Source organism: Erpetoichthys calabaricus, chromosome 2 (genome assembly GCF_900747795.2).
Source record: "Erpetoichthys calabaricus chromosome 2, fErpCal1.3, whole genome shotgun sequence".
In the NCBI taxonomy this organism is placed as follows: Eukaryota; Metazoa; Chordata; class Cladistia; order Polypteriformes; family Polypteridae; genus Erpetoichthys; species Erpetoichthys calabaricus.
In genome coordinates this window covers 32,485,791-32,500,727 of record NC_041395.2, presented here as the reverse complement: position 1 = coordinate 32,500,727, position 14,937 = coordinate 32,485,791, and positions in this window count along the sequence as shown.

The following is a 14,937-nucleotide window of genomic DNA, read 5'->3' as shown; positions in this document are numbered from 1 at the left end:
TTTATGGTAGAGCGGTGAAACAGAAACCTCTCTTGAGTAAAAGACACATGCCAGGCACTGGGCAGAACTCCAAGAGCTTTCTTATGGTAAGACCAGGCATTGCTCATCAACTGTCAGATCCCTACGGTGAAGCATGGTGGTGGCAGCATCATGCTATGAGAGTGCCTGTCAATGGCAGGGACAAAGTGGCTGGTCAGAAATGATGGTAGGGTGAAAACAGCCTATTGTGGGGTACAAAATCTATAAATTTTGGTCTATATTTTGTTCAAGACAAAACAACAGATGAACTTAATACAGGACACATCAAAGCATGTCCTCTCCCCATTATACCTCACTTTTTAAAACAGCTGTTCCGACAAAGAAAGGAAGACATGCTGGTGCCTAAGGCTATCGATTAGTTTTATAACCTGGGCATCTGGGACATCAAGTTGCTAAATTGGTTTACAGCCTGGGAAAAGAAGACATGTCAGTAGTACTAAGCAACATCTAAAGTTTTTATTGTTGGGGAAAACGGACATACTCAAGATTAAAGAATCTGAGCGAATCCATTCATCATATTGGACAGCCAGCCAATCAGGTGCATCTAACTGTGTAGAGTTCTATAATAAATATACAGTGGAACCTCGGGTCACGAACGTCTCTGAACACGTACAAATCGGGTTACGACCAAAAAGTTCGCCAAACTTTTGCATCTGTTCATGACCACACACTCGGTATACGAACAAGCCAGTTTCCCTTTCGGTTTGTGCGGGCCGATGATTTCCGCACGTGTTCAGTCTCTCCCTGTGCATTCCCTGTGCAGCGAGCGAGAGAGAGAGTGAGTGTGACACACACACACATGAGAGAGAGAAAGTGCACGACACACCAATACTATCCACCTGCAGAGTCACAGCACCATACGTTGGTGTGCGCGCGAGAGAGAGAGAGAGAGAGAGAGAGAGAGAGACACACACACACAGGCAGCGCGAGAGACACACATACACACGAGAGACACACACACAGGCAATGCCAGAGACACACACACACACACACAGGCGCGAGAGAGAGAAACACATACACACACACACACAGGTGTGCGAGAGACACATACACACACAGGTGCACGAGAGACACACACACACACACACACACACACACACACACACACACACAGGCGCAAGAGAGAGACACACATACACACACACACACACACGCACACACAGGCGCGAGAGAGAGACACACATACACACACACACACAGGTGTGCGAGAGACACATACACACACAGGTGCACGAGAGAGACACACACACACACACACACACACACACACACACACACACACACACGCGCAAGAGAGAGACACACATACACACACACACACACACACACACACAGGCGCAAGAGAGAGACACACATACACACACACACACATGCACACACAGGTGCGAGAGAGAGACACACACACACACACACACACACACACAGGCGCAAGAGAGAGAGAGACAGAGAGAGAGTGAGGGCTGGACACATAAGGTAGAGAAGGCAGTTAAAGAATGCACTGGGCTTGTTTTTGTTTTCAGTTCTGTTTCCAGTGATCGGTTCGTAGCCTGCATTGTTGCAATGTTACTTTTCTTGGTGGTTTATTAAATTACGGATTTTTCAAATGTTCATTTTTTTTTCCCTGTGCTTAAAACTCATTAAAAAAAAGTGTTTTTAGCGGGCGGTTCATAGCACTATAGCGTGAACTATTGCAGTCTTAGTTTTCTCTGTTGTTCAAGGTTTTCTCAGTGTTATTCAATGTTTTAACATTTAGTTTACTATTACGCTGTGCATTCTATGGTTTAATTAACTATATTTGGGCTTAAAAACTTAAAAAAATATATATTTACATACAGTTCGTACGGTCTGGAACGGATTAATTGTATTTACATACAATCCTATGGGGGAAATTACTTCGGTTCACGACCAAATCGGGTTACCACCAGAGTTTTGGAACGAATGTTCCAAAGGTTCCACTGTACCTTGTCTGAAGAGCAACATCAGACAAAGGCGTCAGGAGGACAGCATAGAGTGATGTCAGAAGAGGGCGCTGGCAATGTGTGGCCGTTTCCATCTGATCTGAAAAGAATCTAATGAACAATTCTGAGAGCTAGATCACAAGCCGCCCACGACATTTGTCCATGTCATCTTTAACTTTTCGTTAGCTTTTTCTAAAGACTATATATATCCAGACTTTGCTATCCACATTTTCTGTTATGCTTTTCTCTACTGGTATTATTATTCTTGTAATAAGTATCATGTTGCTTTTAACTTTCTATACTTTGTCTTCATATTTAGAGTGATTAAAGTAATAAGGTAGATTTCTTTGAGCACCTGGTTCAGCCGGAGGTTTGCCACTATGTCTGTGCTGCGACCTGCGGACGAAGAGCTCTGTCCAGTAACGAACAGTACGTTAACGTAAAACATTCACTGGTTGATAAATGGCCTATAGCCAGGGATGTTGAGTCTTTGTATGTTTGAATATATTCTTGGAGACCAAAGGTAATATTTAGGTCTGAGACATATCTAAGACATTGCATGTTATTCAAGCCTATGATACAGTAAGTAAGTCTCTTGGAGTACGAGGGAAAGCGGACAGTGCATGAGTTATTCATACAGTACTTGTGTGGATTAAAGTGCTGCAGAACAATGTGTATGGTTATACGTCTTTCATACGGTACTTTTGTGGTTAGGTACTGTGTATATGCATATATCTATGTATGTGTGTTTCAATCTTAAAGTGCGATAGTAGACTAACCCGGTAACGGAATTAACGAGTACACTTACACCTGAAGAAAATACATAAAGGGTAAATGGAGGGAAATATTGCAATAATATGCGGCCAAATACTGAGAAGTCTTTGGAAAGAAAAAAACCTGCTCCAGAATGTATGTGACCTCGGACTGACGCAAACAGCCAAGACAACAATGGAGTGGCTTTGGGACAAGTCTGTGAGTGTCCTTGAGTGGTCCAGCCTAAGCCCAACCTTAAACCCCTTAGAACATCTGTGGAAAGACATAAAGACGGCAATTTACAGATGAGTTTTAAAAAATTTGCAAACCTTTCTGAAGACATGCTTTCATTTGTCGTTAAGGGTTGCTGAGAGCAGACTGATGGGCGAAATGGCAAATTGTCCATTTAAAATTAAATCTGCAGTGTGCAGGAAGAGAAGGGGTCTGAATACTTTCCGCGTCTACTGTACATGGAAAGCTTTATGCTTGGGTGGGAGGTCTTAGGCCGGAAGTCATTTCCTGTTCATTTTTTTTTCACTTCAGTCTTATTCTGATTATTCTGGTGAGGACTGTGGTGGCAACACACTGAGCTGGACACATCAGGCCATCCTGTCCTCGAAAACGTCCTCCTTAGTATTCCCAGATCCATTTAAGACAAGACAGCCCCTCAGTGTGTCTTGGGTTTTTCCCCACCCAGTAGCCCCTCTCTGATACACCTTTAAAAAGAAGAGTCCACTGGGCATTACTGTTGACTGAGGGATTGAATGTTCACCAAAGAAATGTTGGGGCAGTCAACCGGGTTGCCCCTTTTAATGATTAATAAGTCCAGGAAAATAAGCAGGGGCTTGATGGTACAAATAAGAGAAACAAAGGCAATATCACCTGGTAGGGTATGGCCTTGAAGCAAGGCTCTGTAGAGCAGTCACACACATCAGGTTGGAGATCCATCTTGGTGGTTAGTTCATCCTGGAATGAGTCGACCCCTGTTGGGAGCGTCTTGATTTTATAGTTGCTGAACCAGAAGGGATCGAGTCAGTTGCCATCACTGGAAGGTTTCCCTGAGCTGTGACTGGCAAAACAGACAATGTGATCAGCCACAGCGCACCCTTGTGTCCTGGAGTGGTAGTACTCACCTCTGATGAGCCCAGAAGGTGACCCTGTGACACGCATGTGTGACAACATCCTAACCATGCCCAATTCCCCTCGATCTGTCCCACTCTTACTTTTCACCTGATTGGTACTACACCAGACTCTCAGTCTTCACCTTGTGTGTGGTGAGCTCACATGGTGGATCTATTTGGCTCTTTTAGAATGGGTCTGACTGGGACACCTGGCATTTGACAATGAACATCATTGCAAGACTTGGTGGGCAATCTCAAACTAAATGCTGCCTCATAGGTTTAGAGGAAATACACATTTTGGGTTTTCTACTGTTCATTATGAATGAGGCATTATAACAAAGAACCGCAGACACATGGTGTGAATTACCAAGTAGAACGGTGGAGTTTAGGACTTTAGTGACCTTCAGAGCTCAGCCTGATGTTATTTTGGACAATCTAAGTGAACAGAATGGACAAGCTTGTTGGACTGAATGCAGTGGCGTGCAGAGGCTAGAAGATGCCCAGAGTAAACTCCTTGATTCTATGCCCCCTAAGGTGAGGTGCTGTCAAAGTGAATGGTAAAGAAGGCATATTAGTATGATAAGGAAAGGCGTATTAAATAAGAAATAAACACTTTATTCAAATTAAATATTCACTTAAGTTTGTTTCCCCAAATTAGATCTTCTCTCCGAAAACAATTCTACTACGTTATTTTTTACTTCGTCTGTGAAGAATTCTCTTTCAATGCTGATTAACGCCAGGTTGGTCAGATGCTCTTGTGACATGGAAGATCTCTGATGAGTTTTTATTACAGTAATCCCTCCTCCATCGCGGGGGTTGTGTTCCAGAGCCACCCGCGAAATAAGAAAATCCGCGAAGTAGAAACCATATGTTTATATGGTTATTTTTATATTGTCATGCTTGGGTCACAGATTTGCGCAGAAACACAGGAGGTTGTAGAGAGACAGGAACGTTATTCAAACACTGCAAACAAACATTTGTCTCTTTTTCAAAAGTTTAAACTGTGCTCCATGACAAGACAGAGATGACAGTTCTGTCTCACAATTAAAAGAATGCAAACATATCTTCCTCTTCAAAGGAGTGCGCGTCAGGAGCAGAGACTGTAATGTCAGAGAGATAGAGAAAAGCAAACAAATCAATAGGGCTGTTTGGCTTTTAAGTATGCGAAGCACCGCGGCACAAAGCTGTTGAAGGCGGCAGCTCACACCCCCTCCGTCAGGAGCCGACAAAGAGAGAGAGAGAGACAGAGTTTGGTTTTCAATCAAAAATCAATACGTGCCCTTCGAGCTTTTAAGTATGCGAAGCACCGTGCAGCATGTCGCTTCAGGAAGCAGCTGCACAGAAGATAGCAACGTGAAGATAATCTTTCAGCATTTTTAGACGAGTGTCCGTATAGTCTAGGTGTGCGAACAGCCCCCCTGCTCAATCCCCCTACGTCAGGATCAGAGAAAGTCAGCGCAAGAGAGAGATAGAGAAAAGTAAGTTGGGTAGCTTCTCAGCCATCTGCCAATAGCGTCCCTTGTATGAAATCAATTGGGCAAACCAACTGAGGAAGCATGTACCAGAAATTAAAAGACCCATTGTCCGCAGAAATCCGCGAACCAGCAAAAAATCCGCGATATATATTTAAATATGCTTACATATAAAATCCGCGATGGAGTGAAGCCGCGAAAGGCCAAGCGCAATATAGCGAGGGATTACTGAAATTTCAATTTTGAAAATTGATTGAAAATGCGATGGTAAACAATAATCTGTACACAATGCAAGTACATTATTGAATAGAACTTTCCCTCCCTTTCGGCTATTTTTTGGCATTACATACGATAATTTAGTGTTAAATTATTACTAAACTAGCCCTTTCAGCCCATCACTGACACGACTTTGATTAATGTAGTCTTCCCTGGTGAAAACAAAACAAAAAAAATGGATTAATGCAGCTAAAGCTTCTCTTTAAAATCTAATGTAGCTGCTTCAATACAGAAAATAATGCATGCAGGGCCGGCGCAAGGGTTTTGGCGCCCTTATGAAAGAATTTATACTAGAACTATTGTAGAATTTTTTTAGTAATAATGTGTTGCTTGTAGCCATAACTAAAAATAGTCAAATATTGTAATGTATAGTTGTCACCATTTATGACAATGCCCGACTTTAGTGTGCTTATAAAGCTCACATCTGACCGAACTCCTGTACATTCAAGAATTATAACATAACCCAGATTTTCTCGGGCTACACAGATAACATATTTCTCTGACTTACCTTACTGGACTAGCTAGAAAAAGAACACGAGAGATGAAATAAGTGAGGTAAACTCAGTCTCAGAAAAACACTTTGCTGCACCAAAGTTGGATAAATGACCCTTAACACTTTCACTGCGCATACGGGACTGAGGGAGGGAGGGAGAGGGAGCAGAGCTGTTTTCTCTCGTGCTGAAGCCCAATTTTAGGACATTTGACTCATGGGTTCAATTTCGTGTCCCATGTGAAATAAACATAATTTTCATAATGAAAATTATGCTCCGCGTGGCCCAGTGCAGGCACTTCTAGTGCTTAGAAGTCACAGTGCTTCACTGAGCATGAGCTATGATAATTTAAATTTGTTCATATTAAATTAGAATTATTTTCAAAACAGGGCTCTCCCAGAGAGCAACACTCTTTGGATTGGATGCTCCCCCAGAAATTGATTGCTGGGGGGCCGTCGCCCCACGCATGCACTCCTAAACGGCCTCTTCTCATCACAAGTGTTCTAAAAACATTTTCTTTAATAAATCAAGCAGAAGAAAAATCATTGTGTCTCTGGCACATTTTACATATTCAATTTAATTCAAATCTGTTTAGTTTTGCGTTGTGTTCTTCCCAGAGTGCAAGCACAGAGTGTTTGTTCTGGAAATATTCTTAGATTTCTGGTTTTTTTCTAATTTTCTTTCAACTGCTCTTTCTACCAGCATCCTGTCTTGGTTGTATCAGGGCAACATCCCAGATCTGTACATTTTCTTTTTGTTATTTTTATTTTTAAAATAACTGTTTCATGTTCAGTTCTTTGTTAATTTCTTACCATAAAGAGTTTTCAAATTATTCTGCATTTAATGTTAATTTCCCCTCCTCGAACTGCCACCTTATCGTGGTGGAGGGGTTTGCGTGTCCCAATGATCCTAGGAGCTCTGTTGTCTGGGGCTTTATGCCCCTGGTAGAGCCACCAAAGGCAAACTGGTCCTAGGTGAGGGATGAGACAAAGTGCGGTTCAAAGAAACCTCCTATGAAGAATAAAACATTTGGACGGCGTTTTCCCTCCCCTGGACGCGGGTCACCGGGGTCCCCTCTGGAGCCAGGTCTGGAGGTGGGGTTCGATGGCGAGTGCCTGGTGGCCGGGCCTGCACCCATGGGGCTCGGCCGGGCACAGCCCGAAGAGGCAACGTGGGTCCCCCTTCCCATGGGCTCACCACCTATGAGAGGGGCCAAGGAGGTTGGGTGCAGTGTGAGTTGGGTGGTGACTGAAGGCGGGGACCTTGGTGGTCCGATCCTCGGCTACAGAAGCTGGCTCTTGGGACGTGGAATGTCACCTCTTTGAAGGGGAAGGAGCCTGAGCTAGTGCGCGAGGTCGAGAGGTTCTGGCTAGATATAGTCGGGCTCACCTCGACGCACAGCTTGGACTCTGGAACCAATCTCCTTGAGAGGGGCTGGACTCTCTACCACTCTGGAGTTGACCCCGGTGAGAGGCGCCGAGCGGGTGTGGGTATACTTAATGTCCCCCGACTTGGAGCCTGTACATTGGGGTTTACCCCGGTGGACGAGAGGGTAGCCTCCCTCCACCTACGGGTGGGGGGACGGGTCCTAACTGTTGTTTGTGCGTATGCACTGAACAGCAGTTCGGAGTACCCACCCTTTTTGGAGTCCCTGGAGGGGGTGCTAGAGGGCATACCTTCTGGGGACTCCCTCGTACTGCTGGGAGACTTCAATGCTCACGTAGGCAATGACAGTGAGACCTGGAAGGGCGTGATTGGGAGGAATGGCCCCCCCCCCCCCGATCTGAACCTGAGTGGTGTTTTGTTATTGGACTTCTGTGCTCGTCACGGATTGTCCATAACGAACACCATGTTCAAGCATAGGGGTGTTCATATGTGCACTTGGCACCAGGACACCCTAGGCCTCAGTTCGATGATCGACTTTGTGGTCGTGTTGTCGGACTTGCAGCCACATGTCTTGGACACTCGGGTGAAGAGAGGGGCGGAGCTGTCAACTGATCACTACCTGGTGGTGAGTTGGCTTCGATGGTGGGGGAGGATGCCGGTCAGGCGTGGTAGGCCCAAACGTGTTGTGAGGGTCTGCTGGGAACGTCTGGCAAGAGCCCCCTGTCAGAAGTAGCTTCAGCTCCCACCTCCGGCAGAACTTCGACCACATCCCGAGGGAGGTGGGGGACATTGAGTCCGAATGGGCCATGTTCCGTGCCTCTATTGTTGCGGCGGCTGACTGGAGCTGTGGCCATAAGGTGGTTGGTGCCTGTCGTGGCGGCAATCCCCGAACCCGTTGGTGGACACCGGCGGTGAGGGATGCTGTCAGGCTGAAGAAGGAGTCCTACAGGATCCTTTTTGTCCAGTGGGACTCTGGAGGCAGCTGATAGGTACCGGCAGGCCAAGTGGAATGCGGCCTCGGTGGTTGCTGAGGCAAAAACTCGGGCATGGGAGGAGTTTGGGGAGGCCATGGAGAACGACTTTCAGACAGCTTCGAGGAGATTCTGGTCCACTGTCCGGCGTCTCAGGAGGGGGAAGCAGTGCAGTGTCAACACTGTATATGGTGGGGATGGTGCGCTGCTGACCTCGACTCGGGACGTTGTGGGTCGGTGGGGGGGAACTACTTTGAAGACCTTCTCAATCCCATTAACATGCCTTCCAATGAGGAAGCAAAGCCTGGGGACTCAGAGGTGGGCTCCCCCATCTCTGGGACTGAGGTCACCGAGGTGGTCAAAAAACTCCTTGGTGGCAGGGCCCCGGGGGTGGATAAGATACGCCCGGAGTTCCTCAAGGCTCTGGATGTTGTAGGACTGTCTTGGTTGACACGCCCCTGCAACATTGCATGGACATCGGGGACAGTGCCTCTGGATTGGCAGAGCGGGGTGGTGGTCCCCCTCTTTAAGAAAGGGGACCGGAGGGTGTGTTCCAACTACAGAGGGATCACACTCCTCAGCCTCCCTGGAAAAGTCTATTCGGGGGTCCTAGAGAGGAGGGTCCATCAGACAGTCGATTCAGGAGGAACAGTGTGGTTTTCATCCAGGTCGTGGAACAGTGGACCAGCTCTATACCCTTAGCAGGGTCCTGGAGTGTGCATGGGAGTTTGCCCAACCAGTCTACATGTGTTTTGTGGACTTGGAAAAGGCGTTCGACCGTGTCCCTTGGGAAATCCTGTGGGGGGTGCTCCGAGAGTATGGGGTACCAGACCCCCCGATAAGGGATGTTCGGTCCCTGTACAACCGGTGTCAGAGCTTGGTCCGCATTGCCGGCAGTAAGTCGAACCCGTTTCCAGTGAGAGTTGGACTCCGACCAAGGTTGCCCTTTGGGTCACTGCTTTTTGCAGATGATGTTGTCCTGTTTGCTTCATCAGGCCGTGATCTTCAGCTCTCTCTGGATCGGTTCGCAGCTGAGTGTGAAGCGACTGGGATGGGAATCAGCACCTCAAAATCCGAGACCATGGTCCTCAGCCGGAAAAGGGTGGAGTGCCCTCTCAGGGTTGGGAGCGAGATCCTGCCCCAAGTGGAGGAGTTCAAGTATCTCGGGGTCTTGTTCACGAGGGAGGAAAGAATGGAGCGCGAGTTCGACAGGCAGATCAGTGCAGCGTCCGTAGTGATGCGGGCTCTGCATCGGTCTGTCGTCGTGAGAAAGGAGCTGAGTCGTAAGGCGAAGCTCTCAATTTACCAGTCGATCTATGTTCCTACCCTCACCTATGGTCATGAGCTATGGGTAGTGACCGAAAGAACGAGATCGCGAATACAAGCGGCTGAAATGAGTTTCCTCCGCAGGGTGTCTGGGGTTTTCCCTTAAAGATAGGGTGAGAAGCTCAGTCATCTGGGAGGAGCTCAGAGTAGACCACTGCTCCTCTGCATCGAGAGGAGTCAGATGAGGTGGCTCGGGCATCTGATCAGGATGCCTCCTGGACGCCTCCCTGGTGAGGTGTTCCAGGCACGTCCAACTGGGAGGAGGCCCCGGGGAAGACCCAGGACACGCTGGAGGGACTATGTCTCCAGGTTGGCCTGGAAACGCCTCGGGATTCTCCCGGAAGAGTTAGAAGAAGTGGCCGGGGAGAGGGAAGTCTGGGCATCTCTGCTCAAGCTACTTGCCCCCCCCGTGACCCGATCTCGAATAAGCAGAAGAGGGTGGATGGATGGATGTTAATTTAGTTTGACATTTATCTTTTTAAATGTCTTGTGTAATGAACGGCAGGCAGAGAATAGCATCCCAGCCAGGACTGAATAAGGACCTTACCCAGCCAGCTGGCCAGTATGACAATTCATTCATGTTATGTACTTCCCCAAAATGTTTGGAGGCAGTGTCCCTGGTTATGGTACCTCTACAGATACCCACAGGGCAGGCTGGGAACTGTAGTTTCACGCAATAGCTCTGTTGAGTTCCATAGGTGCTGCCAGGGGGTGCTGAGGGGATTAATGGCCCCCTACTTTGTGGGGCTTTAGTCTTACCTGGAAGTACTTCCAAGGGACAATCATGTGACACCGGCACTATTTCTGGGTTCTCTATAAAACGAATCACCCTGTCTGAGTACAGGGAGTCAGAGGTGGGAGGAAGAGGGTAAATCTGGAGGAGCGGAGGACATAAAGACAAGCGATGAAAGAACAGTAGTGTGTTTGGGTCGTGTCCTTTAATGAAAGGTAGATATAAGATTATGCCTTTTATTAAAACTGTGACAAGTGCCCATGTAATTTTGTCTAGAGTGTGGTGTGTTGCAATGCCCCCTGGTGGTCACACTTGTCAGCATTTGTTTGTGTAATACATGTTTGCATGTCATGTGACTAATGTTGTGTCACCGATGATGCAGCGATCGTTGCCTATAAATTCAGTGAACCTCAAAGTTATCCCACAGTGAATAAATCAGAACGATTCCTTGCACTTATAAGTAATTTAGCTTATGCAATAAGTAGACAGAGATTTGTTTTGGCATTTGACTACATTTCCTTTTGTTGGTTCTCACCTTTAACTTTACACTCAGTTTGTCTTATGTTTCCGTTTTTTGACTTTTCCCAGTCTCACTCCGCTACGAAGCTTGTATAGTATGTTCATATCCCAACCCCTTTAAAAGCTCACGATATTCTTTATGTGCTGTAGTGTTCACACCACAACTGTGGAGAATTACTAAAATAAATGGTAAATACCTTCTTTAGTCCGTCACCTTTAGGGCTTGAAATGCTGCAACCTTGACTTTAGGATTACACACTGGGGTTTGGTGACAGATACAGGAATCATTTGGTTTTGAATTCAGCAATGGTTAGCAAACTGAAAGTGTGTCTAGTAATCCGGAGTTGGTGGCCTGTGTCAAGCAAGTGCAAAGAAGGGACATCGTCAGGTCTATCACCAAGTAAGCAATACCACTCCGAGTTGAAAGGGAGCGCTGTTACAAACCCAATTCCCTTTTCCATGCCCAGTTTAGAGGGACATCAGCCAGAAGACAAGTGACGTCACTTCCACGCCACGCCAGTCCAAGAAAGCTGCACCTTCCGAGAATCCCCTATAAAACCAGAAGTGGTTATTAAGTTCATGCCTGAGAGAGACAGAGCTCCCATTCAATACAATTTATTTTTGTATAGCCCAAAATCACAAAAGAAGTGCCGCAGTGGGCTTTAACAGGCCCTGCCTTTTGACAGCCCCCCAGCCTTGACTCTCTAAGAAGACATGAAAAAACTCCCAAAAAAACCCTTGTAGGGAAAAAAATGGAAGAAATCTTGGGAAAGGCAGTTCAAAGAGAGACTGCTCTTCAGGTAGGCTGGGCATGCAGTGGGTGTCAAAAAGAAGGGGGTCAATACAAAACCTCAATACAGTATAATAGTACAATAGAAATATTACAAGTACAGAGCAGAGTTCAACAATAGATGATACTAAATGTTTTGGATTTGTTCAGAGTCCTGGAGACCTCAGCCATCACGCTGCCTCCCCCCATTGGCCATTCCACAGCTGAGACAGCTCTTTGCCAGCCAATCCAATGAAAGGACCCTTCTATCCGATGAATCCTGAAATCCTCCATCAGAGATGACTTTACCTTAGGCAGGCAAAACAACTTGGTAGGTGGGCCGTGGCACCAAGTGCCTCATTTGAGTACTGAGAAGAGAAACAGAATAGGTAAGGGTTAGTAACAAATTCTTCTTCTTTCGGCTGCTCCTGTGAGGGGTTGCCATAGCGGATCAACTTTTTCCATATCTTTCTGTCCTCCGCATCTTGCTCTGTTACACCCAGCACATCCTGTCCGCATATTAATTTGGTAATTCTATATTACTTATGTTTTAGTGCTAATGACCAAGAACATAGATGCAGTCTGTACAGTTAATCAGCAGCTCTAGTCAGGGTGTGCTAAACTGAAGTAGTGAGTCTTCAGCCGGGATTTGAAAGCTGAGACCAAAGGGGCATCTCTTATAGTAGCAGGCAGAACATTCCACAGTTCAGGGGCTGTCACAATAATGACCATTGGGGCAGCTACCCGTACAATTGTTCCCGGCTGCAAAACTGATTCAAAATGCAAGACATGTTCATACAACTGAGTCCAAAACAGAACTGATTCTTTTGAGACAAGATGGCGGTTTTAAAGGCCAGTGGAGGAAGTGATGTCATCAATACCGGAACCGGAAGTGACGTCATTGGCTGCCCCAGAGCCAGGCGGGATTTCCATAGAATGGTCTGCAAAAGATCGAGAGGGAAAATTAGTGCACTTCGCCACCCCTTGGTCTGGCATGGAATCACATGTATTTAAGCCCTTTAGTTGTCTCCTAAACACACGTGTTTGACAGCCCCCCCCCCCCCCCCCATCAGCCCAGACCCATTGGGTCGGGCGTTCTGCACAGAGGCCGTGAACGCGGGAGAGAGCATTGGCGTTGAGAGAACCCTTCCGATGAATGAGCGAGAACTTATAAGGTTGTAGATGAAGGAACCACCTTGTGACTCGAGGGTTAGACTCCTTATGCAAGGCCATCCACTGTAAAGGTGCATGGTCCGTGACAAGTGTAAACTCCCGACCCAAGAGGTAGTACCTCAACTGTGTAATCGCTCACTTAATTGCAAGAGCCTCTCTCTCTCCACCGCCGCATACCTGGTCTCCCAATCCAGCAGTTTCCGGCTCAGGAACATAACAGGGCGTTCAGCACCATCGACACTTTGGCCCGTGCCTGAAGCGTTCGTCTGGAGGATAAAAGGAAGTGAAAAGTCAAGTGCCTTTAAAACAGGTGTCGACGTCAGGGCCTTTTTTAAGTCACCGAAGGCTGCCTCAGTCGTATCAGTCCATACCACAGTGTTAGGAGCTCTCTTATTTATTAGTCAAGGGCACGGCTCTCTCCGAAAAGCGTGGTACAAACCGGCGGTAGTACCCTGCCAAGCCGAGAAATGCCTGGACCTGCCGCTTGGTTCGCAGACGGGCCATGTCAAATTGGCTTCTATTTTAGAGCACTGCGGCTTCACAGTACCATGACCCACCAGGTAGCCCAAATATTTGGCTTCTTCCAATCCAAAGAAACATTTTTTTGGATTGATTCAAAGACCAGCTCCACCAAGCGTCCATAATACCGCTCGGACGTGCTGTAGGTTTTCCTTCCAGGTGCTGGAATAGATGACAACATCATCCAGGTAGGCAGCACTATACGTGTTATGGGGGCGGAGCACTTTGTCCACCAGACGCTGGAAAGTTGCAGGAGCCCCATGTAACCCGAATGGAAGGACACGATACTGCCAGTGCCCACTAGGGGTGCTAAATGTGGTTTTACCCGTTGTGGAATCCGTTAAAGAACCTGCCAGTACCCTTTGGTCATGTCAAGTGTGGTCAGATATTTAGCCTGTCCAAGCCTCTCAAGGAGGTCGTCTACTCGAGGCATTGGATAAGCATCAAATTGTGAGACCTGATTAAGCCGACAAAAGTCATCGTAAAACCTTCAACTCCCATCGGGCTTAGAAACCAAGACAATTGGGCTGTACAAGAGACTATGACTCTCCTCTATGACTCCAAGGTCCAGCATGCGCTTGATTTCCAGTTCCACTTCAGCCTTCTTTGCCTCCGGAAGATGATAGGGGCGTTCTCGAACTATGACCCCGGGCTCAGTCACAATATTTTGGGCAATCAGAGAGGTCCTTCTGGGGTTTTCGTCTACCACCTCCGGGACGGACAACTGCTTCGAGCTCTCGCCTCTTTTGGGTATTCAAATTAGACCCAAAGTTAAGTGTGTTAGTCTGAGCAAAGAAGAAGCGGGACTGGCAGGAGGTGGGATCAGGGTCCCTTTCCTTCCACGGTTTCAGCAGATTCACGTGATATATCTGCTCACTTGGTCGACAATTGGGTTGTTTCACCAAATAGTCGACGAGTTCTTTTCTCTCCTTAACTACGTATGGTCCTTGCCAGTGGGCAAGTAGTTTAGAGTGGGAGGTGGGAACCAACACCATGACTCGATCCCCCAGTTGAAACTCCCGAAGTGTCGTGCCATGGCCATAATAGTGGGACTGTGCTGCTTGCGCCTCCTCCATGTGACTTTTTAATATGGGCCGAATTTTCTCAAATCTATCGTGTAATTGTGCGATATATTCCAAAATATTAGTCGAGGGAAGAGCCTCTCCTTCCCAACCTCCTCGTTAATTCCCGGCCAATAGAAATGGAGCTTAATACGCTCTAATGTTTTCTCAGTGCCCAGGTGGCCTCCTAGGTGGTGGGTGTGCACCAACTCACAAACTTGCTGCCGGAAAGTTCATGGAATTAGCAACAGCTTCTGCACACCCCATCGTGCTCACTGACCTGATATAATAAATCATTTTCTATAAAAAAGTGGGGCCCTTGTGGCATGAGCTGATTGGTGCGTTGGCCGTTGACTAGGACAACTGCATT